This window comes from Jatropha curcas, chromosome 4, assembly GCF_041381405.1.
Source record: "Jatropha curcas cultivar XTBG-Jc1 chromosome 4, XTBG_Jcur_1.0, whole genome shotgun sequence".
NCBI lineage: Eukaryota > Viridiplantae > Streptophyta > Magnoliopsida > Malpighiales > Euphorbiaceae > Jatropha > Jatropha curcas.
The window spans coordinates 5,565,220-5,590,616 of record NC_143154.1 but is presented as its reverse complement, the minus strand read 5'-3'; the positions used below and the strand labels follow the sequence as shown (position 1 = coordinate 5,590,616).

The 25,397-nt window shown below is 31.2% G+C and overlaps 2 long non-coding RNA genes and 1 other non-coding gene across 3 annotated transcripts; 2 read left to right on the top strand and 1 right to left on the bottom strand.

The window, feature by feature from the left end:
- Positions 1 to 2,735: 2,735 nt before the first annotated feature.
- On the bottom strand, positions 2,736 to 4,939 carry LOC149496762 (uncharacterized). The gene is made up of 3 exons (XR_016320629.1): positions 4,727 to 4,939; positions 4,497 to 4,554; positions 2,736 to 2,986 (listed from the first exon to the last, which is right to left on the bottom strand). It is a non-coding gene; the product is annotated as an uncharacterized LOC149496762 (long non-coding RNA).
- Positions 4,940 to 8,240: 3,301 nt separating this feature from the next.
- On the top strand, positions 8,241 to 9,242 carry LOC105640073 (ribonucleases P/MRP protein subunit POP1). Its single transcript, XR_002285110.1, has 3 exons — positions 8,241 to 8,659; positions 8,748 to 8,844; positions 9,102 to 9,242. It is a non-coding gene; the product is annotated as a ribonucleases P/MRP protein subunit POP1 (transcript).
- Positions 9,243 to 16,599: 7,357 nt separating this feature from the next.
- LOC149496761 (uncharacterized) lies at positions 16,600 to 21,006 on the top strand. Its single transcript, XR_016320638.1, has 2 exons — positions 16,600 to 17,090; positions 20,669 to 21,006. It is a non-coding gene; the product is annotated as an uncharacterized LOC149496761 (long non-coding RNA).
- The last annotated feature ends 4,391 nt before the right edge of the window (positions 21,007 to 25,397 follow it).

The following is a 25,397-nucleotide window of genomic DNA, read 5'->3' as shown; positions in this document are numbered from 1 at the left end:
AAATTTCACCCTAAAAATTTAATATTCCAAATCCTTCACAAAATGCAGAAATTGCTCGAAAATAACTAGCATTAAGGGCTTAGAGGGAGGTTTGAGGTTTACCTCATTAGCTACAACTGCTAACTTTTCTCTCTCTTCGTGCAACAAGGAAGCTTGGAACACAACAATAGATGGGACGCAGATAAGAAATAGGTTGCTATCATTAAAGGAGGGTCATAATTAATCAATATGCAATTGTAACTTGAAATTAACTCACAGATTTGCTTTGTGAAGGGTTGTTCTTGTCAATGCCATGAAGCCTCTTATTGTGGCCAATAACACCATGTACACTACATTTCATATAGACTAAGCCTTTCCTTGGCAGCTTCCCTTTAGATGTAGTTTGTTCAATCTCTTCAGCCTCCTTTCTTTTAGCTTTAGGCTTTCTTCCCCTTTTTTCTTCACTGGTGATGGTGGGGTTAATTGACTCATAATTGAAGCTTTTGGCCACATATCAGGCCCATTAATAGAGTTGATAAAGTCGCTATACACCCTCATGTAGGTCTCAATAGTATAACGAGCATTGACATATAACTCAAGTTGCTCATTATTTTCTAAGATACAAGAAACAACATGACTACAAGGGATTCCTGTCAAATCCCTTCTCCTACATGTGCAAGTTTTTTTTCATATATACTACAAACTTAGATCTAGGTCCTGCCACTTGAACTTGGGGTTCCCCAGTGAATGTGGGTGTATATAGATGAGCAAAATCCTTGTTTTCATCCATTTTTTTTTTATTTGGGACATACCTTCCATTGACCTTCTTCATTTGCTCCCTCTTCCTGAACAGTCTTTTCATGAGCTTAATTCTTATAATTTCAAGCATGGTTATGATGGCATATGGTTCCTAGCATCTAGAATGTATTTATTAAAAGCCTCACACAGATTATTTGTAAGCATATCACACAAGACAGTATGTTTGAAGCATGCTCTAGACCAGTTTTGGCAATGTCTTTGCCATAGCCATTCTCTTGCATCTTTACTTTTTTCCTCAACAGCATTTAAATACACTTCTAACTTAGATATATAGCTAGCCCTACCTGTGACCTCCTGGACATCAGGGGGCATCACCTTAGGCGAATCCCACATCGGCTACGGACGAGGTAAACGATCTATACATAAGAGGGGTAGTCTCTAACCTTGGTAGGCGCCTTTTGAGTTGGCAGAGTGGGTGACCCCTAGCTCAAAGGGACAAAACCGTGAGGTGTAGGGACATCCGGGCCATCCGGGGACTATGCCAAAGCGGACAATACTTACCAAGGGTAGGGCTATGACAATTGGTATCAGAGCCGGCCTCGTTCCCTCTGGCTGGTGGTGGGGCAAACCTCAGTGAGGACGCTGAGTCCCTTAGGGGGGGTGAATGTGACATCCTGGACATCAGGGGGCATCACCTTAGGCGAATCCCACATCGGCTACGGACGAGGTAAACGATCTATACATAAGAGGGGTAGTCTCTAACCTTGGTAGGCGCCTTTTGAGTTGGCAGAGTGGGTGACCCCTAGCTCAAAGGGACAAAACCGTGAGGTGTAGGGACATCCGGGCCATCCGGGGACTATGCCAAAGCGGACAATACTTACCAAGGGTAGGGCTATGACACTACCAACATTCCAAAGAAGGTCTTTCATTTCCTTTCCCTTAAAATGTCCCCTAAAAATGGTGTACAAGTGTCTAACACATAATCTATGCTTTACTTCAGGCCATATTCTGTTTATCACATTAACAAGTTCCTATACAATATTTAAATAAACAAAAAAAAAAATCACAGAAACATGTTAGTTAAGAACCAGCCCAAAATATGAAAATATTACATGAATGCAAAATATAATTAAAAAACATGACTCACCTAGCATAGGCGATAGGGAATATGCAATCATTTGGGTTGATTGCCACTGTTGATAGTAGTTGTCCCCCATAAGTCCCCTTTAACCAACATGCATCAAGACAAAATAAGGGCCTTAAGTGGGATATGGATGCATTTTTCAGAGCTACAGGGCTTATGTGCCTTCAAATACCCCTCTCTCTACTTTAAATATCACAGAAGATCTAGGATTTGTTATAATCAACTCTGCTTTATAGTCAAGCAGCCTCCCATACTGCAGACTCTCATCCCCATGAATAACATGCAAGGCACTAGCCTTAGCACTCCAAGCCTTCATTTTTCCTATAGTGTACCATGGTCCCTCTTTACCCTATCAACAAAATGGCTTAACTCCCAAATAGGATTCACTCTAAAATCTTCAAAATAAGCATTTGCTAGCCATGTTGTTGTCACATGAAAATGTTGTTATCAAGTATGGGTTAGAGAGGCTATTTTAACTTGGAAAGTTGTGTCAGTTTTTGTGACACCCAAAATCCGGTTTCGTAAAACGGGACCTTAAGAGCCACATTAGGTTTAACACCAAAGTATTAAATCGACATGTTTAATACTTGACATTTCAAAAATATTTCTTTTAGTTTTACAAAAATGACTTAGAAAAATTTTCAGGGAAAGCCTATAGAAAATTTGCAAGAGTTTCCCCTATATATTTAGTATCACAAAAACACAGAAAAACATTTAAAACACTTCTATAATCCATCATACCACAACTACATTTTCAAATTTATTTTTCCAAAACAAACTCCACATTCTCAATCCATCGTCCAACACATCTCATAAAAACCCAACACAGAAAATAAGTGAATTCTTTTAATTGAAAGTATTTAAGATATTTATTACATACCATAAAATATTCAGATTCTGAAAATAAAACTATTGTTCTAAATATTTAGTTCATAACATTCTGACTTAATAAAAATATTCTAGTGCCTTAATTATATTTACATGCCATTAGATTTTCTAAAGACTGAAATAAAAAAAAGACACTATTGAAAACTGACCATAGTGGAATAAGGGGCCTCTGAATAGTCTGATTCTACTGTGGATCAACTACCCCGAATCAGCAACCTACGCATTAACTTGCATAAAGCTTAGTGGTGCTTATTTTCCATTTATAGCAAGGAAATAGACATAAGCAGTCATAATATCACGGTCTGAAAAATATTCTCTTTCATAAATTCTCTTTATTCATAAAAATCATATTTTTTTATAAATCATATTTCATATCCATAAATCATATATTAAATAGATAATTATAATTATTTTCTTATAATCTATACATAATTGCATAATCCTATATTAATTTCACAGAATATAAAATGTTCTATTATGGCATCAAAAATTCATACCATCCAATTAAATTCATAATCATAGCATATTATAACATAATCGCTCATAATTCACTAATAGACACAAATTCCAAGATTATGACACAATTCCCAAGGCACTAATATTAAACAAATGTATATCGCCACTTAATTAATCCATATTTCATTTATTTTCTAATATTCTCCTAACTTGGACTTAAGTGGATCAATTAATTAATTAATTGATCTAAGAGGATTTTTAAACTCAATAATTCTTTAGCTTTCTAAATTATACTAATTAGCTACCTAATTGATGTAGTAGTCATAAAATCCTATTATTTATATTATTCCTATTATTTACCAACAAGTACCTAATTAATCTAGATATCACCAATTAACTATCTATCCACTTAATTTAATTACTACTAACCAATTAATTTATTACTACTACTTAATTATCACTAATCCTAATTAATCATCATCTTAATTAAGGACAAATTATAATTTAGTCCTTAAGGTCCTTATTAATTATAAATGGATCCCACTTGGAATAAATAGACTAATGGTAGATTAAATTATCCATAGTCCACAATTAATCCTTTTTAAGGGTCCAATTTATAATTATAGTCCTTAATTAGTCCAAATAGCTCTTTAGTCCATAATTAGTGCAAGTTCACATTTTAGTCATTGATTTAAGTCCTTAGAGTCTTCCTTTTGTCCAAATACCCCACAAGCTTAGGGCATTTGCCTTTTAGTCCTTGGAATATGTTCCAAATAGTCCTCATCAAATGTCAAAGTTGCACATTAATCCTTTCATAGTTTGGCCCACCATATTTAGTGCACCAGACATACATTAAATCAAATCAACTTTTCATTAATCATAATTAAACATCATATAATCAAGATTAAATATTTAATTTAATAAACTAAACATAAAATCATAAAAATATAGTCACAAAGGTTCTTACAAGCATGAAAAATGGTCTAAATCACACAAATTGCATACATAGCATTCTCAGTGCTTATATTCAAGAAATATAACATGAAAATAAAACTTTTAAGCGTTTATTTTAGAGGGACAACAATTATATACTCTGTACTAGTTTAAAATATTGAAAAAAAGCATCAAATAAAGCATTTAAGGCATAAAAGTGAAAGCTTATACAAAGATCATGACATTTTATGGAAGAAAAACACATTTGCACATACAAATCTCAAGAAATCATGTATAAACATCATAAATATATCTAAAATAAGAATAAAGCACTAACCTTGAAATTTACTAACTCTCCACCACCTCCTTTCCTTTTGATTTAGAAGATTCACCTCCTAAATCAAAGAAAAAGGAACATTTTTTTAACATCTAAGCATGAACATAATTTTTTTTAAGGCATTAGCATAATATATATGACATACAATATATGGATCTAGCCTTAGTTTAAAAATAAAAAGAGAAGAAATGGAGATAAAAGAAGTAGTAACATAAAAGAGTAATTTTTACCTTGAAAGCTTAGATTTTCTTAAAATAAATTATATTAGCTTGTAGGTCATGAGAAGAGGAACAACATATTCAAATATGGTGAGGAATAGTCGAGTTTAGAGAGGGGATTTAGGCATTAGAGTATTTGGATAAGGGTTAATATTGTATGAGAGAAAAAAGAAAGAAAGAGAAAAGAAGAAAGAGAAAATAGAAAAATGAAAAAAAAAGAAAGAAGAAAAGTTGGGATGTAGAGAGGAGTGGATTTGAGAGATGAGAATCTCTAACTTCACATGCGTGGAGCTTGTGAGCATGTGGTGCAATCACATGCTTTGTGGTGCACCATAAACTCTCTTTTTCTATTGGTTGATGAGATTGCAATATGATAGAATAGGTGATGTGAAGATTTTATTTATATAAGATGCTTATGTGGCATTGTAGGAAAAATCAGAAATAAGATGAGTTGGATTTATCTTATAGTGGCATGGAAAATAGTTTGTATTTAGCTTATTTTGTCTTTATTATGGAATGTTTGCAAATTGTTTTTTTTTTCTTTTTTAAATTTAAGGCTAGAACCATATATAAACACATCCATTGCATAATAATTAATTGACATACTAATATTACACTTTGTTTTCAAAACACAGTCTCATGACACTGTAAATTATCAAAATGCTCTTATGGCACTATAATTTATCCAAATCATTATAAACCATCCAGAATCATAATTAAACATACTTAATGCATAATTAGACTCTAAGAATAATTTAATGCATGCTTATGACATGTTATGAAAATGTGGATGTGATAGTTTTAGTCTTAGGATCCAGTAAACTAGCAAAGATTTTTCACCCACAATTCTTTTTGCAACGCCTAGCTTGCACTTTCTCCCTACAGTTTTTATAGAAAAAAACTTGAAATCTATTTTTTATTCCAAAGTTCCTACATGCTTGCTTAAATTCTTCCTTATTCTTGAAAATCATTCCAACATTAAAAGTAGGATTATTCATGTCCTTAGTTGCATTAAATGCTGGAAACTTAACTCTATCCTCATCATCAAAATTTGACTTAGTATGTAGCACATCAGAAGGAGCATAATCTGAGTCCTTGACATTTACTTCAACCCTCAATGAGTTTTGTAGGTTTCCTACATTAATGCCTACCCCACTACCCTTTGGCCTACCATTCTGTCAGTCTGTGAATCTCTCTCATTCACTACCATATTAAAATCTTCATCTCCATCCTCAACGTTGTATTTTTCATTCCTTAACTCCCAATCCCCATCTTTATTTGTATCTACATTTCCCCTAAGGTCAACTCTAGCATCACCCTCATTTACACCTCCCATATTACCTTCACTCTCTCCTATTATGCCTTCTACTTTTATATCTCCGATATTTTCTTCACCCTCTCCTATACTTGGTAAATAAATAAATGGAATTCAAATCATGTTACTTCATTCACAAGACAATGATCAATTAAAAAATTTAAATGCAAAGCAACAATCCTAACCTTAACATCTAGTAGTATTAAATTTCAATCACCAGTTATCCCCAAACAATTAGTAATATTTTACCTTAAATTGTACTACCAATTCATTAAAGGCCTACTTTCCCACAAATCTCCCGAAACAACCTAACCCTAACATTTATCACATGTCAGTTTTAGTCATAAACTTTTCCAAAATAATAAAAAAAAACCGTAACCCCACAATGTAATACCAATGCATATCAAGCCCCACTTTTCCCCACTTCTCTCCACTTCTCCCAAAAACCCTAACCTTACAAAGGTATTATTAAAATAATGCCAAAAAGAATTAAATATTACTTTCCATCACAAGAGACAACATACCATAGTATAAATTAAGGTATATGGACCACTAATTTATAAAAAAAAGGAAAAAAGCATTGAAGAGAATCTTACCATCTGGTTTCAGCCCTATTCTCCTGCACATAGCCCTACAAACTCAGACCACAGAAACTTCAATTCCTTTCCTTTTGCACCCTCAGTTTACTTAAAAGTCATTAATGGTAACGGAAGATTCTTAAATGGAGAAGAGAAAAGAAATGGCAAGGTATGGGGGGAATTAGCAATTTGTCTCTTTGAATTCTTCTTTTCTTATTTACACGATACCATTCCTACACAGGCATGAGAGAAACATAAATGGTATAATTGGGCAGGAGAGAGATCATGATTGACAAAAAGAGGGGAAGGAGAGAGAAAAACAAAAACCTAGAGAGAGAATCTGACTCATTAATCTGATGTGGTAAATAAATAATATCCACGTCAGCATGTACTCGGCTATTTACCTAAAAACAGGCTAATAATACTTTTTTGTTATCCAAATAGTAGTTAGAGAACTTTTAAGAGACAAATTGAAGTTTAGATGCTCCATTGTGATGGTACCTAGAGTTGAGCGATCGTGGATGAAAATAAATCTAAAATTTCAATAGGTTTTAGTTGAAGTATTTATATCTAACACTAAAATTACCTTTTAACTCTTAAATAAATGGGTCATTTGCCTAACCCCCGTGTCAACCCGTGACATGACATGTTTATATTCGTGTCATAAATAGGTGACTTGTTTATGACATGAACCTGTTTAACTTCAACCCTAACTCATTTATTTCACGTGTTAGGCAAATCGTGTTCGCGTGTCATGATCCATTTTGACACCTCTAGTATGAACTGCATAAAAAAATGCATACACTACTAATATATTTTTCAATAGTGTTAATAATTTTGCGAATTTAACTAATTGTATTGAAATAAGAAATTAAGTATTTTTTATTTTATGTTTCTGATTTATTATAAATAATTGTTTATTTATTTAAAATATTAATGCATTATACTTATTTAGTGTAGTGTGTCCTAAGCGTGTGGATGTCTTACTTTTTTAAAAATTATCGTATCGTGTATGTTCCCATATCTCGTGTCCTATGTCAATGCAATTTAGCTCCTAGTATATAAGACTACTCCATATACCAAACTAATTAACTAAGGATTTCAACTGCTAGAACTACTCCAATAATGGAGCAAGCTCCATCTAAAACTTCTACTATCTAGCATTTGATTATTCATAAAAAATGTTTAGTTATCATTCAAGTAAATATGGTGTGTCTATTTATTTTATATTTATTCTTCTCTTAAAAACAAAAGAGGGGAAAAGGAAGTTACTGTTTTTGGTTTTCTTTAATTATATGCTCCCTAAAGAAAATTGAAAGTTGCATCGAGTTTTTTGAAGTTTTTCTACATAATATTACATATCGTGCTAAATGAGTTTTTGAGTTTAAGATTTTCTTTTTACAAGTAATTGATTTCTTTTTACAATTGAATTTAATATGCCACAGCGAAGCGTGATCCTAATTGCTTGTGACAACTATAAGGAGACATAATTTAGAACGCTGTGTTTAGAAGAAAGTTGTCAATTGTATTTTTCACTGGCACGCTCGCATAGGTACGATGACCAACTCTAAGCCATTGGCGAACTATCATCACCCCGAAGGCAAGTAAAAGTTGAACTTTAATAAGAGTTACAATGGTCGGTGATAGAAGAAAAAGAAGTGATGCTTCAATAATTCCGCCTCGAAAAGTCAATGTGCAGAAATTCACAGAATCCCATTATTCTGCGCTCGAGACTTTTCACTCTATCATCTCAGACCGATTGAACGATGATTTCCGATCTCGAAGAAACATGAGAAGAAGAACCACTGCCTATGACAATCTAGTTAAGAAGAAACGTAGAAAAAGGAAAAAATTAGTGGATTTCGAGAAAGTCAAGGAAAGAGTTCCTCCTCGCTGTCTTCATCGAAGGGTTGAACTTAGAAAGAACCCTGAAAGTGTTTTCTCTACTTCAGGGGATGGGACTAAGGGAATGAAGACTCATGTTTGGCATGCGAAAAGTTTCGCTATGACAAAGCTGTGGGGTTTTCACCTTCCTTTAGGTTTGTAGGGCAGGTATTGTTGATATTCCAATGCTTCTTAATAAATTTATGAATCTTCTCTTTGTTGTTGACAATAATAATACCGAGTTCTGTGCATGCAGAGGAAGAGGTTATAGGGCTTTACTGAGGTGGTACATGCATGGAACACTTATGCATGATGCTAGCTATTATATTGCTATGCAGTTGAAGGGTCCAGAGGCAGGAATAAATTTTTCTCTATAATTAGCACAATCTAAATTATGAATTTTTATTGCTTAATTTACTTATGCATGAAGATAATAATCCATATCAAGTTAAAGGAAAGGGTTTCCTCATGTGTAAAATATATACATCACTTCCCTGGTTTGAAGTGAAAATAGTGCTTTTTTGTTCACATTTATTGAAAGGTTAGTAATGAAAAGTTCTTTATGCTTACGAGATTTATTGTTTGAACTTCTCATGATCTATGTCTCTAGGAGTCATTAATGTCAGTAGTAAGAATGGTGTTGGAACCTTCTCCATCTGCTCATTCTGACGAAGTTACCAATGCTATTCTTTCTTGTGTTACTTATTGGACTGTCATGGTAGTTTACTCACTGCAATTCTTTCTGGTCTGAACTTCTAATGAAGCATAATATGTGTTAAAGTTAAAAATAATTTGAGTAGTTGACAAATTGAGTTAAAGTTCAAATGCCATGTGTGTTAAAGTTTAAAAATAATTTGAGTAGCAGGCAAATTGAGTTAACTTTATAATATTAAGCCACACCTTAAAGTTTCTAAGATACTTGATTTCATAGAAGCACTTTATGTTTTTCTAATAGTAGTAGTCGCTTAAGACTAACTATACACCATTTAAAAAAGGGTGAGAAAAATATTGCATTACATGTTTGTGAGTTTTTCCATCAACAAATTATCATGCTAGTTTGGAAGCTTCAATAAGGTAATTCCATTTTTAAGAAGATAAAAACAAAAACAAATCATTAGCAGTAGGTAATAGCCAAACTATACCTAAAAATAAGAAAAATAAGTTAACAAAGTTATTATTTAAAGGCCGAATACATAAATTCTCTTTTGAACTTTGTTACGTTAACCTTGTGGCACCCTCGATTGACCAATTAAACACCTCAACTTATAAAATTACACTTATTAAACCCTTCAAATTTTAAATTTTATTTGATTGAATACTTTAACTTGCATAATTATATCAATTAAACACTCACTAAAAAGTTAAAATTTATAAAAATTATTATTTCAAAAGTCATGCTAACTATATATCAATCAATATATTGATATTAGTGTTGAAAATTGTGTAATATTATCAAAATTTATAAGTTCAAGTGCATGATAGGTCATCTGCAAAGTTCAGGGTGCCACAAAAATTAAGTTACGAAATTCGGAGGTGAACTTATGTATTCAACCATTATTTAAACCATAATAACTATATATTGGTATTGATATTATATCCATACTATTCAGACATATAGTGGACAACTTACCTGTAAAACTTGCCATATTAGGAAAGTAGCCTCACTGATTTTAGCCTTTCATTTAATGAGTTTCAGAACTTTTGTTGAATTATATTTGATAAGCTTTTAGTCAATCCCTCATATTTCTCACAATGAGCCATTGCTTTTGTGTCAAGAGGGGAATCCAATTCTTGAATTATTGCATTAGCTTGAGTCTTACCGTTCTTTTATTTCAAATCCTCAAACCAATCCGGATAACCATGTAATTTGAAGCAACTCTCTCTAGTGTGACCACCATTCTTACAGTAGTTGCAATATCTATCTTCCTTTCTAACAAATTCTTTCTTTTGTAAGGCATTTTCTGATCTCTGGAATTACTCTTTTTGAAATTGGGTGTCTGAGCTAGCACAACTGCCATAGTCTCACTAGATCCTAAGATGTTGTGATGTATAGGGCGAAGCTAGAAAATTTGTTTAAGGGGCCAAAAATATTTATTTCATAAAAAGCATAAACTCTAAATATCATATAAAAATTATAACAAGAGTTTATAAACTATATAAGAGAAAAGATGACATAAATATAAAAATAAAGCAACTTACTTGATTATTTAAGTTGCCTGCTCTCTTTCATTGAATAAAAATCATCTATGATCTTGTCAACTGTAAATTTTTTAGCAATTTCTCTTTTAATGTACATAATTAAAGAATCTATAAAAAAATCATCTTCCATCCGACTATGGAGTCTTATTTTCACAATTTTTATAGCTGAAAAAGCTCGCTCAGTAGTTGTTGTTGAAATTGGAAGAGTTAAAATAGGTCGAATTAATTTATTAACTAATGGGTATGATTTTGATTTTCCTATTTCCACAAATCCTCTACATAATCATTAATAATAGATAAATTTTTTAACTCCGAATGATTAGGCACGTTAAGCTCATAATGCTGCAATTGAAAATTTAGATCAATTTTTTCTAAAGTTTCTAATGTACTATATTTTTGCTCTATATTTTAACTCCGAATGATTAGGCACGTTAACTCTCATCATCGCATGCTCTACTGTACTATATTTTTGCGATGACGAGAGTGAATTATGCCAGAGAAGCATATGCTCATATCAGGAATATCAATATCTTGTTGCTTAAAAATGATATCACATTCTCTAATAGAGCTTCCCAACTTGCATCTCTTAATTTTTGGATCAATAATTTTGTACTAGAGACTAAATGCATGACATTTAAAATGTCTTGAGATTTTTGTTGTAAAGCTTGAAAGTCTATCAATGATACCCATAATCTCTTTCATCACATGTAAAAAAAGTACAAAAGCAAAAGACATTAATAAATTAATAGCAAAAGTAGCATCACCATGTTGAGAGCATGTAGATCCATTAATAGCTATGCTTTGAAGAATTGAGCAAGTTGCAACAAACATTTTTATTAGACTGCAAATAAAATTACAATGAGAACCCTATCTATTATCTCCAGATCGTTGCAAAGATCCAATCTGATTAGCTTTTCTTCCAGTATCAAGATTATCATTTGCAATTAAATTTGTGATTTCAGCCACTTGTTTAGCTTGCAATTTATCATTGCGTTTAGAAGAAGCACTAACAATATTGACAATAAAAGCCAAATTTTGAAAAAAAAAACATGAATATGTATCACTTCTCTAGCTACAGCAACAAAAGCTAATTGCAATTGATGAGTTAAACAATGCACATAATATGCATAAGGAGAATCTTTGAGAAATAGAGCTTGCAAACCATTCCACTCTCCACGCTTATTATTGGCTCCATCATACCCTTGACCTTATAAATTTTGAACACTAAGATTATAATGAGATAGAACATAACAAATTTCTTCCTTAAGAGTTAGTGCAAATATATCTTTAACATGCACTAGATCTAAAAATCACTATCTTATATATCCATTTCTATCAACAAATCTCACAACAAGAGTCATTTACTCCTTTTTAAATTCATCCTGAGCTTCATCAACAATCAAGCAAAATTTAGCACAATCAATCTCATCTCTAATAGCAAGTTGCGCATTTCTAGCATAAATACGTAAAATTTCCTTTTGAATTGTTGGTGATGTATATTATGCAATCTGTGGAGGATTTTGTAATACAACATCATTAACCTTCCTATTGTATGTTGCTAAAAGTTTCACATTTTAAGAAAAGTACCTTGATTTTTAAAATCAAGTTGTTTATTATGCCCTCAAAATGCACAAGCTTGAAAGGATAACCATCGAACAACATCTATTGAAGCTTTTATGTGCAAATGATTATTCTGAACTTGTTGTGAGCTTTGCTATTAGATCGGCTTTTCAATATGGCATGACTGGTTCCTTAAATCCTCATAACATCCAACAGTCATATTACATACTGAATTTTGATATTTCCCTGAATGAGATAAAAATGCATAATCTTTTCCATTATTAACTTTTCTCTAGTTTCTGAATCCTACAGAAGTAAAGTTAACATGGAGAACAAAAATACTCTAGCCATGAAAAGTTTTTTAGCCAACGAGCTCAAAACCTACGAGGATGACTTGGATCACCAGAAAATGGATGTAAAAAATCAGATGGAACAGATCGATATGGTCCAAATTGAATATATGCTCTTCGAATTACCGAAATTTGGGGGCGCAAACCAGGATCACGAACTAACGAAACAATATCAATTTCTGCACATTCTGAAAAATCAATTTTTGGAGCCTTAGATGGTGGTTATTCTAAACAAGTGTCATCATTTGGTATGGAAATCAGCTCACTAAGTATCGAATTGTTGAGATTCTTTTCTTGCCTCTTAAAAAATGAATTGATAGTTGTTGATTTCAACATATTGCCACCTAATAAAAAATTAAAATCATTAATTCATATATAAAATACAAGACACTTAATTGATAAATTTTGTTAATATAACATTTCAACTTTTAACCTTTTAATTACTAATATAACATTGTTTATAAAAAAATTAACAAAGTAGAAAAAGCATAATGTTGTTAATATTATTGTACATAGTACACTTAACTAAATTGTCAATCATATTCAAAGTAGATAAAGATACAATATATATTTAATGCCAAAGAACTTTTTATGTTGGTTTCATAAGCATAGTTTTGGTTGAGAATTATCTAATTAAGCAACCATCCAACACTAAGAGAGTACTTATTTAAATGTTGAAATTTGTTTTGAAATTGATTAATAAAATATTCATATACTGTTACCTATGGGTTATGGCTTAGTTGGCAACACAAGCCAGGCATATGGGAAGAGTTTTGAGGTTTGATCCCACTAAACGCACCTGCAGTGAGGGATAAGAGGGCCTTAACTGTGACTGAGCCCTGAGCCGGATAGGCGATCCTTGGGAATGGGGACCGGATATTGGTGGTTTACACAAAAAAAATATTCATACCGAAATTAAACTTTATCAAGGCATTTTCTTTATTATATCTTGAGCCTGTCAATAAACATATGCATACAAAAGCCTTGGGATTTTCCTTTGAATTCAAATATACATAATATCAATTCAAGAATCAGGCAACAAAAAATCCATTAATGAGAAGCAATAGTTTTGATCAACATTCATGGAAAATAAAAAAAGAAAATTAAACAGTACACTTATTGTTATTTGTTTTTCTATTTTCTTTCTCTAATTTTAAAAAATTAAAATTAGAGACTATTAATAATTGTAAAATATGAAATATTATATTTTATTATGTATTTATATAATGATTAACAATGCAAACTATTCTAATTAGATTGTTATAATAAATTCTTTTTAGTAATTTAATTATCCATGAATTTTCAAACATAAAACTGAATTACCCATGAATTTTCTCATCAAAACAAGTAAAAAAACTGAATTAAAATCCACGAATAAAAAAATTGAATGAGTTTATCTTCATTATCTAAATCTACTATCAATTTCATAGCACCACATCTACACATAGGCAATTCCTAACTCATCCCACATATGCTTTTAACTTTGTGAAGTACACATCATAGATAAGATGCCCTAACTAAAACTGCTTATTTCACGTTTGATTTGGTATAATAAAGGCCCATTTCTGATACCATGAACTAATTACAGCTACAAAAGTAAAATGGTTATGAAACTATAGTTACAAAGTAAAGAGATGATACATAAAGTCAACAAGATTACAAAATAGGGAATAATGCTCTGAGTTGTATTAATCATCGAATCTCAATTAAGCTGACTAAGAAAAATAACAAGAAAAATATGAGAGTCTAATGAGCTGACTTTCTATAGAGTCTAATATACTTCAATATTACTGTTTGAAGCTTGAGTTCTGGTTTTCTTGGCGATTCCTTTCACCGCAATAAAGGCTATTACCAATGGTCCCCTGGGTGAGTCTCTCCAAGGACGAATGGAGAGGAAGAAAGTTGCCATCCAGGAATCCTCCAAGCTCAAGGTTTTAGTTGCAAAGGTCTGTAAAGAGAGGTAATTTCGAGGTAAGCAGATGACTTTTTCTTTTCTATCTATCATTATGAAATTGAAAGTTGATTTTTTGCATTATCAAACTTGGATGATCTAAAGAGCGTTGGAGATGAGCTTCTCAATCATTATAATGCATTCTCTCTCCTACCAAATCCAGCTTTCGTGATGCTACCGTTACATAATGCTTATTCATCATCAATTTATAACATTTAGATTTGCTTGCATATCGCTATACTTTGTATGGGAGAAGGTAATAGGAATGCATGACATAAAGAGCATATGCCTAAGAATTATTATTATTATTCTGTCTCTTTTATTTTCTTTTTTCAATTTAATTTTTTAAATCTTTAATTATCTGTCTATCAATATATAGTCTTTTTTTTATATATTATTTGTCAATATTATTTTATAAAATTTTTTTAATTGAATTCTCTACTAGGTTGGTATAAGGTATCTTTTCTAAAAAATGGATTGGACAAATAAATATAAGCTTCTTCAATAGATAATACTCTCAACTATTAGGTACTATAATAAATAATGCAGAATTTTATTTTATCCATTTACTATTAGTAAGGTAAAAGGACTATGTATAGAAATACTAAAATTTCAAACTATTGTGAGAATTTAGATTATGCTTTACTAAATGAAATTATGTTAAAATTATGACAATCAAGTATAAGTTCGAGTTTTCGTAGAAATTATCACCAATATGGAGAATGTTATTTCTATTTATTAAGCGTTCTTTTATGTATCAAAAATAAAATTATCACGTAAATAAATGGCATCCAAATAGTTATAAAAGAAATCTCAACTCTAAACAATTTTCATAATTTATTTTGTTAAATAAATATATGTAGAGAATTATAACTTATTGAGAATTAGACCTTTGGACATTTTTAAATTTTCCTTTTTCAAATTTATTTCTATCTACCTCTCTCTCTCTCTCTACATTTACGAGTTCCCATAACCTTTTGATTAAATTTAATCTATCTCTTTTTCTTTTTTTTTTTTTTTTTTTTTTTTTTTTTTTTTTTTTTGCAGAGAAGATTGTTTACTCAATTTATGTTTTTTAAGTATTTCTTTCTTCCATGACCTTTCTAATTACTCTTATTTATTTATTATTTTTATTCTTTGATGTACATATTTTCTTTATTTGTTGATTGAAATTTTATAAGTTTTTTTTTTTTATTTTCTTTGGAAGTAAATATAAGGATTAATTATTATTAATTCTTGAGGTTTTATCTAAAATAATTTTGCTAATTTTTATTTTTGATTAATGTACTAAATAATTATTGAAATAATATATAAATAACCCGCACAGAACGACTATAATTTTTAATTGATTGGGTATACGTTTTTAAAATTAATAGATATATAGAAAATTATAAATCTGAAATTTTTAAATTTTCAACTAATTTATAATTAATAAATATATAGATAATTATATAATTTTAAAATTTTTGATTTTTGATTGGTTGTTGAGTGTTTTCAATTAATAAATATACGTGTAGATAATTCTGACTTCAAAATTAGTTTACTCAAAAATACATATAAATATAGATTTTACTCAAAAAATATACTTCAAATCATTTATTATTAATCTTATTGAAGATGTAAACTAAAAATTCTCCATATAACAACATAATTCAATACAAGTAATTATTTAAATAATTTATAAATATCTGCGCGCAACGTGCAAAATCATGAGTTAAAAAATGAATAAAGACAATGTGTAATATAAAGTTATATAATTCAATACAAGTAATTATTTAAATAATTTATAAATATCTGCGCGCAACGTGCAAAATCATGAGTTAAAAAATGAATAAAGACAATGTGTAATATAAAAGAATTAGTAATTACTAAAATTTGATCTATTTCATTATTTACATGGACCATTCCAGGTTAATTTGAAATAACCCAATATTTAATTTTCAAAAGTTTTTTAATTAAATTCTAAAATTAGAAATTTAAAAATATTATTTTATTGTAATAACTAGAATTTTATAAAAAAATAAAGAATATCAAAAACCAAACAAAAACCACTGTACATCAGATCAAATCAGAGGAAAATAATTTAGAGCCTGGAATCTTCTATAATCTAACCGGAATCACTTGGTTCAGGGCTGAGTCGGATCTAAAGCAACAAAAATCACATTCTCTCCACGACCTAGCTAGTTTCTTTTCAGCAGCTCTCTCTGCCATTCTCTTCCATTTCCGGTGAACGAACGGCTAGGATCCAGCCGGAAAAGGCCCTAACTCGTCAAGGCTATCTTCCTGTCCGCGTTACCATCTTAGCTTGGTCATTCTTTGGACCGTTCTTCGCTCGAACAGTGGAGAGAGAGTGACTTCCATTCGCTCCAGCCACCAATTCTCCATTGCCGGCCAAGAAACGGCGAGATATGGCCCTCTATTGATGATAACAACCTACTTCTTGATCTTGCATCCTATCTCTTGTTGTGTTCCAAGCTTCCCTGTTGGCAGTTCACATTCAAGCAAGACCACGCCGTTTGCGGCAGTTCCTGCCAATGAGGTAAACCTCAAACCTCCTTCTAAGTCCTTAATGCTAGTTACTTTCCATCAATTTCTCCATTTTGTGAAGGATTTGGAATGTTGAAGTTTTAGGATGAAATTTAAGAAAATTTAGGGATTTACTTGACTAATATTTTCAGAGATTGAGCTTAGATTAATAATCCCCATTAGATTTAGAACATTTTGACTGTAAGATTGCAAGAATCATTGACCGTTAGATTTCTGGCCACCGGTAGAGGCGGTGCGGCGGTCCGACGAATGTTTCCAGCGACTGGAAACATTGTAGTACGAATACCACATTTTGTGTATAGATCATGAATATGCAATTAGCTTTTCGAATCAAACTTGTTTAGCTCGAACTAGTTAGTTACTAACTCTGATTTATTATACTCGTAACATTTGTAATTTCTAGTCTCTTAAGAAAATTATTAAGTTTATCTAAGTTACAATAAGTTATCGAGTAAATTGATTATATTATCATTAATTTAATACTAATTTTCTAAGAAAATGATTAAATTAAAGTAATAATTATTGGTCATATACAAAGGGTAAACATGTAAAAAAAAATTATTATTCCTTGGAACCATAATTGTGACAAGTATGTCGGAACAAATTATTTTCACAAATGTAGCAAATATTATAGAACAGAGGTAGTATATTTATAACCTAATTAGGCTTAAAGTCGAAAATTAGCATAAATAAATGTTTGAAGGATCATACTTGGTGCTAGGAGCACATCACTAGTATTAGTTCTTTATTGTCATAACAATAAATTCCTAATTATATATTTTTCCTAGTTAAATTAAAACATTCCATTTTTTATTAGGATTTATAATTGAGTTTTTAATTTTCAAGAATATTAGGGTCCCTAATAGTTAAAACAAGGCAATGACAATAACACCCCCTCTTCTTTGCAGAGGCCTGCCAAACTCATTCAAACATTCATGAACCCTCAACTCTCCTCTATCTTTATGAAACCCAGAAAGAGCCATCTTTTAAAAAGAAGTTTAGAAGCTCAATCATTAAGTTTAAACAAATGCAACATTGCAAACAAATTTATGGTCCAAAGAAGAAACAAATCACACAATATTTAGCATCAATATTAAGAGAATCAAGGAAAAATAATAACTTTGGTGCTTGAACTCTGTGTTTTCTTCTATTTTAATGTCTCGACAGAAAACTTTTTCAATCGAGTTTTTGTACTTGTAAAAATTTGCAATTGAGTGTCTATAATCACATTAGATGCCGGAATGCTGAGTTAACAAAAGTGCCGGTCGCTTTTTATTAGGTGGCAGCTGACTGGACGCCACTAAGCCCACTCTGACTAGCACGTGATTTAATGTATGCTCTTTCCATTTTTGCGCTTCATTTATTGCTCCCAACTAAGGGTGGCCACGGTTTCGGTTCCAGAAAAACTGGAACCGGAACCGAATCGAAAAGGTTCGGTTTTGGTTCCTGTTTGGAACCGTCCGGTTCTGGTTCCGGTTCCGGTTCGGTGACAAAACCGACGGTTCCGATCGGTTTTCCGGCGAATCGCATAATTTTAAATTTTAAATTTTGAAGACCGGTTTAAAAAAAATAATTATTTGAACATAAAAAATTAAAAAATACACCTAAAAAATTAAAAAAATACTTCAATTAAATTTATTTTTTTAAAGACTTGAACATAATTATTTTTTTTAAAAAAAAATTTCAACTGAATTTATTTTTTGTTTAAAAAAGTTTGAACATAATTTTAAAAAAAAAAAGGGGCTTGAACTTAATTTTTTTAAAAAAAAAAAAAATTAAGTTGCCTACGTATCCTCTTGGGGTTTAGAGGAATCAAAGCCCACGTAGTTCTTACTTACCTTATACCAATTTTACCCCTTTTACTTTAATCGCTATTTGCACCACCGGTTGATGTTCCCGTTGAGGACCCATCGTATAAATCATATAAATCTTCATTTTCTTTTGGATTTTCTTGGGCTCTTAGTTCGGCCTTGGTCCAATCATTCAAGCATGATTGTGTTTCTAATGAATCGGGTGTCATACGAGATCGTGGTTCATCAAGTATGTTTCCTCCTTGACTAAAAGCTTGTTCAACCGCAACAGTGGAGACCGGAGCCGCTAAAATTTGTTTTGCAATTAAAGAAAGAATTGAAAAAGTATTTGCGTGACGACTCCACCAATCTAAAATTGGAAAATCAATATATGCATAATAATCACCAAACTCAAAAGAAGTGGTTAGATAATTATCAAATTCAGAAAAGAACTGGATTCCCTTGTTCTTTTTTGTCTTCGTAGTAAAACTTGTTGAGCAACACCAACACCACTTACCCTTTGTGTTGGAAATTGTTGAATATTAGATTGAGAAGAAGTAAAAGTAGATGAACTAGAAACTTGAACAAATTCATTATATAATTGCATAATATTTTGTTTAACTTCATGCATTACTACATTTATATTAACATTATCTTCTACATTAAGATTTAATAATTCATAATAAATAGTCAAATAATCACATAAAACATCAATTTTACATCTAGGATCAAATACAATAGCAATAAGATAAAGGGGTGGTATATTTTTAAAATAAAATAACCATTTTTTTCATTGAAAAAATACAATCTTTTAATAAATCATCATTTTCAAATTCTTGGAGTGCACTAACAATATTAATACACATAGGTAAAAATAAATGAGATGTGGGATAATAAACCCCACTAAATTTATAGGTAGCATCATTAAAAATTTTTAAAATATCTAAAATTTTTGCACAAATATCCCAATTTTGTGGATATAAATTAATATCCTCAATATTATTAGTAACAAAAAAGCATAATAATTCTTTATAAGAAAAAGACTCGTTTAGTAATTCATATGTTGAATTCCAACGAGTTGGGACATCCCTTGGAAAACGTTTTGGTCTTTTATTATTTTTTTTACAAAATTTAGCCCAACTTTTCATCACTTGGGGATGTCCCCATAAATATGAAATAGCTTTTTTAATTGGAGAAATAAAAGATTTAAGAATTTTTAAACCATCTTGTACACATAAATTTAAAACATAGCATGCACATCTTATATGAAAAAATTTTTCACCAATATTTGGTTCACAAATATTTTTAAGTTCAATAATTGATTTAGTATTTGCAGAAGCATTATCAAATGAAATTGAAAAAATTTTTTTTGTCAACTTATATTCATCTAAAATTGAAACAATTATTCTATAAATATTATTTGCAGTATGTTTATCATCAAAAATACAAAAAGCAATAATTCTTTTTTGAATTTTCCAATCATCATCAATCTAATGACATGTAATACCCATATAAGAATGCATTTGCCAATGATCACTCCAAATATCACAACAAATTGAAACACGAATTTTCATTTGAGAAAATAAAAGCTCTAACTCTTTTTTTCATTTATTATATAAAGAAATAATAGTTCGTTTTACAGAATTTCTTGGTACTCTTTTAGCAGAAGGATTTAAAGCTTTTTGACAATAATTATTAAAACCTACTTTTTCACCAAAACTAAAAGATAAATGTTCCATAGAAATCATTTTTGCTAATTCTTCTTTTTGTATTTTTTCAGAATATTGAAATAAAGAAAGGTTAGAAGATGTGTACACGGAAATTTGTGTTTCAGACCGATCAACTCCTATTTTTGTTGGATATTTTGTCTCCAAATGCTTCCAAAATGATCTATAGCCGCTTGCTTGTTTAAATTTATAAGATTTTCCACAATAATTGCAAATTACGTCGTACATTTTCTCACCTTTGAATTTTTTCGTGAAATGAATGGCGAATATGTCGGAACTTTGTCTTGCTCTTCCAACAATTTGTGCTCGTTGCTCTTACTCTTGCTCTTCCTATTCTTGTAATTGCTCATTAAATTTAGATTCTTGAGTTGGAATTTTCAAATTTTCATTTGGATATCTCTCAAAATTAAATTGGTTGGGAGTGAAATCATATATGTCGTTTGTAGGGATAGATGAATATTGTGTTTCTCCAATCTTTCCCTTGCCCTTACCCGAATTTGAGTTTCTTCCACTTGCCATTATATGATAATAAGATATAATTTGGAAAATTGAATAAAAAAAAATTAGAGAGAATAATAACTTAATAAGAGAGATTGTAGAGTAGAGAAGAATAAATGAATAATATAGAGTAGAGTGTAGTATATTGTAGAGAGAGTAAGTAGAGAGAGTTGAGATTTTTTTGTAATGAATTTGTAAATAAAATGAGGTATTTATAATAAATCCAAAAATTCATTTTTCCAAAAATACCCTTGAAACTAGCCGTTATGTAGCCGTTTATGGCTGTTGGGAGGGGTAATTAAGAGATTTCATAGCAAAATTAAAAAAAAAAAAAATTGGTCTGACAGTTTATAACGGCTAGAACCGCCGGTTCGAACCGGTTCTAACCGGCCTGGGAACCGACGGTTCCAGTCCGGTTCCAATCGGTTCTCTGGAACCACTGGTTTTGGTTCCAGAAATTTGGAACCGGAAATCTCCGGTTCCGGTTTGGCCCGGTTCCGGTTCTTACCGGTTCTGGTTACGGTTCTGGATCGGTTCGAACCGACGGTTCCGGTTTCCGAAACCGTAATATGGCCACCCCTACTCCCAACTACAAACCCTGCATTTTTTTTTAAACAGTAAGTTACAAATTTAAATTCAGGAGAACCTTGACTGCTCAAACTTCCCCTTGTTTTCTTACGCTTCCATGGCAAACTTTAATGACACAAGACGCTTCCATCCACTCCTTCACTCTCCAGCCTACCACTTTCTCCTCAAAGTGGGTCCTTTTTACAAACCTCTCCAGCAAGCCCATGCCCGCATGCTCGTCCTGGCTTCGATCAAAACTTTTCTCTTCACATGAAGCTTCTCAGTCTAGCTTGCACAGCAGTTTCCCTTTCCTACAGCTAGGGGTGGCCATATTACGGTTCCGAGAACCGAAACCGTCGGTTCGAACCGGTCCGGAACCGTAACCGGAACCGGGCCGAACCAAAATCGGAACCAGAGATTTTCGGTTCGATTTCGGTTCCAAATATCTGGAACCAGAACCGGCGGTTCCAGAGAATCGGTCGAAACTGGACTGGAACCGCCGGTTCCCCGGCAGGTTAGAACCGGCGGTTCTAACCGTTATAAACTGTCAGACCAGTTTTTTTTTTTTTTTTTTTTTTTAAAAAAAATTTGTTGTGAAATCTCTTAATTACCCCTCCCAACAGCCATAAACGGCTACATAACGGCTAGTTTCAAAGGTATTTTTGAAAAAATGAATTTTTGGATTTATTATAAATATCTCATTTTATTTACAAATTCATTACAAAAAAATCTCAACTCTCTCTATTTACTCTCTCTACAATATACTACACTCTACTTACTCTCTCTACAATATACTACACTCTACTCTATATTATTCATTTATTCTTCTCTACTCTACAATCTCTCTTATTAAGTTATTATTCTCTCTAATTTTTTTTTATTCAATTTTCTAAATTATATCTTATTATCATATAATGGCAAGTGGAGGAAACTCAAATTCGGGTAAGGGCAAGGGAAAGATTGGAGAAACACAATATTCATCTATCCCTACAAACGACATCTATGATTTCACTCCCAACCAATTTAATTTTGAGAGATATCCAAATGAAATTTTGGAAATTCCAACTCAAGAATCTAAATTTAATGAGCAATTACAAGAAGAGCAAGAGCAAGAGCAACGAGCACAAATTGTTGGAAGAGCAAGACAAAGTTCCAACATATTCGCCATTCATTTCACGAAAAAATTCAAAGGTGAGAAAATGTACGATGTAATTTGCAATTATTGTGGAAAATCTTATAAATTTAAACAAGCGGGCGGCTATGGATCATTTTGGAAGCATTTGGAGACAAAACATCCAACAAAAATAGAAGTTGATCGGTCTGAAACATAAATTTCCGGATACGCATCTTCTAACCTTTCTTTATTTCAATATTCTGAAAAAATACAAAAAGAAGAATTAGCAAAAATGATTTCTATGGAACATTTATCTTTTAGTTTTGGTGAAAAAGTAGGTTTTAATAATTATTGTCAAAAAGCTTTAAATCCTTCTGCTAAAAGAGTACCAAGAAATACTGTAAAACGAACTATTATTTCTTTATATAATAAAGGAAAAAAGAGTTAGAGCTTTTATTTTCTCAAATGAAAATTCATGTTTCAATTTGTTGTGATATTTGGAGTGATCATTGGCAAATGCATTCTTATATGGGTATTACATGTCATTGGATTGATGATGATTGGAAAATTCAAAAAAGAATTATTGTTTTTCGTGTTTTTGATGATAAACATACTATAAATAATATTTATAGAATAATTGTTTCAATTTTAGATGAATATAAGTTGACAAAAAAAAATTTTTCAATTTCATTTGATAATGGTTCTGCAAATACTAAATCAATTATTGAACTTAAAAATATTTGTGAACCAAATATTGGTGGAAAATTTTTTCATATAAGATGTGCATGCCATGTTTTAAATTTATGTGTACAAAATGGTTTAAAAATTTTTGAATCTTTTATTTCTCCAATTAAAAAAGCTATTTCATATTTATGGGGACATCCCCAAGTGATGAAAAGTTGGGCTAAATTTTGTAAAGAAAATAATAAAAGACCAAAACGTTTTCCAAGGGATGTCCCAACTCGTTGGAATTCAACATATGAATTACTAAACGAGTCTTTTTCTTATAAAGAATTATTATGCTTTTTTGTTACTAATAATATTGAGGATATTAATTTATATCCACAAAATTGGGATATTTGTGCAAAAATTTTAGATATTTTAAAAATTTTTAATGATGCTACCTATAAATTTAGTGGGGTTTATTATCCCACATCTCATTTATTTTTACCTATGTGTATTAATATTGTTAGCGCACTCCAAGAATTTGAAAATGATGATTTATTAAAAGATTGTATTTTTTCAATAAAAAAAATGGTTATTTTATTTTAAAAATATATCATCCCTTTATCTTATTGCTATTGTATTTGATACTAGATGTAAAATTGATGTTTTATGTGATTATTTGACTATTTATTATGAATTATTAAATCTTGATGTAGAAGATAATGTTAATATAAATGTAGTAATGCATGAAGTTAAACAAAATATTATACAATTATATAATGAATTTGTTCAAGTTTCTAGTTCATCTATTTCTACTTCTTCTCAATCTAATATTCAACAATTTCCAACACAAAGGGTAAGTGGTGTTGGTGTTGCTCAACAAGTTTTACTACAAAGACAAAAAAGAACAAGGGAATCCAGTTCTTTTTCTGAATTTGATAATTATCTAACCACTTCTTTTGAGTTTGGTGATGATTATGCAGATACTGATTTTCCAATTTTAGATTGGTGGAGTCGTCACGCAAATACTTTTCCAATTATTTCTTTAATTGCAAAACAAGTTTAAGCAGCTCCGGTCTCCACTGTTGCGGTTGAACAAGCTTTTAGTCAAGGAGGAAACATACTTGATGAAACACGATCTCGTATGACACCGGATTCATTAGAAGCATAATCATGCGTGGATGATTGGACCAAGGCCGAATTAAGAGCCCAAGAAAATCCAAAAGAAAATGAAGATTTATATGATTTATACGATGGGTCCTCAACGGGAACATCAACTGATGGTGCAAATAGCGATTAAGGTAAAAGGGGTGAAATTGGTGTAAGGTAAGTAAGAATTACGTGGGCTTTGATTCCTCTAAACCCCAAGAGGATACGTAGGCAACTTAATTTTTTTTTTTAAAAAAAAAAAATTAAGTTCAAGCCCCTTTTTTTTTTTAAAATTATGTTCAAACTTTTTTAAACAAAAAATAAATTCAGTTGAAAAATTTTTTTAAAAAAAATAATTATGTTCAAGTCTTTAAAAAAATAAATTTAATTGAAGTATTTTTTAGGTGTATTTTTTAATTTTTTATGTTCAAATAATTTTTTTTTAAACCGGTCTTCAAAATTTAAAATTATGCGATTTGCTGGAAAACCGATCGGAACAGTCGGTTTTGTCACCGGAACCGGACCTTTTCGGTTCGATTTCGGTTCCAATTTTTCTAGAACCGGAACCGACTGGAACCGGAACCGCCGGTTCCGTAACCGGACCTTTTCGGTTCGGTTCCGGAACCGTGGCCACCCCTATCTACAGCCAAATGTTTCACTCTATGTAAAGCCTGATGCCTTTTGATTCAATTCCTTAATCAAATCCACATTCCAATTTCACAACTTCTACATCTATTCAATTTATTTTCTAAGGTTGCATGCTCCTTTTTAATATCTCACCATCAAAT